Source organism: Ictidomys tridecemlineatus, chromosome 1, assembly GCF_052094955.1.
Source record: "Ictidomys tridecemlineatus isolate mIctTri1 chromosome 1, mIctTri1.hap1, whole genome shotgun sequence".
NCBI lineage: Eukaryota > Metazoa > Chordata > Mammalia > Rodentia > Sciuridae > Ictidomys > Ictidomys tridecemlineatus.
The window spans coordinates 51788963-51790447 of NC_135477.1; the positions used below are offsets into that span (position 1 = coordinate 51788963).

Sequence of the window (1485 nt, forward strand, 5' to 3'; positions counted from 1 at the left end):
TCACTTAAAATGGGAAATGAGCTGCTTATTTATTAAAAAAAAAAAAGTAAGCTGTTTCTCTCTTGAAAGACAACATGAAAATATTTTCAACAGTGGGGAAATTTCCAGAATATGAGAAGAATACCCATTAAACTACTCTGTGGCATAAATTATGCCTATCTCATAAGTTAAAATTTCACCCCTGTCTTTACAATGTACTTCCTTATTATGATTACTAATTATTTTGGGGATCAGGGATTGAACCCAGGGATGCTCAATGACTGAGCCACTCCCCAGCCATTTTTTTTTATGAGGATTCCTTTTTGTTTTTTAATTTGTTTTTTTTTTTATTGGTTGTTCACAACATTACCAAGCTCTTGACATATCATATTTCATACATTAGATTGAAGTGGGTTATGAACTCCTAATTTTACCCCAAATGCAGATTGCAGAATCACGTTGGTTACACATCCACAATTTTACATAATGCCCAGTTAGTAATTGTTGTATTCTGCTAACTTTCCTATCCCCTACTATCCCCCCTCCCCTCCCCTCCCCTCCCCAGCCATTTTTAATATTTTATTTTGAGACGGTCTTGCTGACTTGGTGAGGGCCTCTCTAAATTGCTGAGGCTGGCTTTGGACTTGTGATCCTCCTGCTTCAGCCTCCCGAGCTGCTGGGATGACAGGTGTGTGCCACTGTACTGGCTTACTTCCCTATTTTTACATTCCTTATTTTTGCTTTGTTTCTTCTCCCCTGCTAAATATATAAACTTATTAGAGTTCTGTCTATTTTGGGGGACATTTTAAAGAAATTTATGACTGAATTGATTTCTGTTTTTATCCTAATTTTTTCTTCTATTATATTCGCTGGAATTTTTGGTCCCCCTTTTTTGTACCTTTGAGTTATTTTCATCCATTCTTTTAATAAAAGCTTTAAATTTTCTTCCAATTATCACTTTGTTTTCACCTGTAAGTTTTGCGTGCTTAGTGTCACGTATTTCAAAATAACTTGCAATTTGTTTCGATTGCCTCTTTAATCAGAATTATCAAAAATAGTACTTTAGGGCTGGGGTTGTGTCTCACATGCACGGAACCCTGGGTTCCATCCTTAGCACCACGTAAAAAAATAAATGAGTAAAATAAAGGTATTGTGTACAATTATAAAATAAATATTTTTTAAAAAAATAGTGCTTTAAAATGTCCATGTTAGGAGTTGGGGATGTAGCTCAGTTGGTAGAGTGCTTGCCTCACATGCACAACGCCCTGGGTTCAATCCTCAGCACCACCAACAAAAAAGAAAAAAAAAAAGTCTATGTGAAAGAAAGTATTATATGTATTATATAGTTTTTAAAAAAAAATACTTTTTTTTAAAAAAAAGTTGTAGATAGATACAATACCTTTATTTATTTATCTTTATGTGGTGCTGAAGATCAAACCCAGGGCCTCACCCATGCTAGGCGAGTGTTCTATCACTGAACCACAACCCCAGACCAAAGTATATGTA

At 35.1% G+C, this 1485-nt stretch overlaps 1 non-coding gene across 1 annotated transcript; it reads left to right on the forward strand.

Annotated features, from left to right (window-relative positions):
- The first annotated feature begins 1196 nt into the window (after positions 1-1196).
- Trnav-cac (transfer RNA valine (anticodon CAC)) lies at positions 1197-1269 on the forward strand. The gene has a single exon. It is a non-coding gene; the product is annotated as a tRNA-Val (tRNA).
- The last annotated feature ends 216 nt before the right edge of the window (positions 1270-1485 follow it).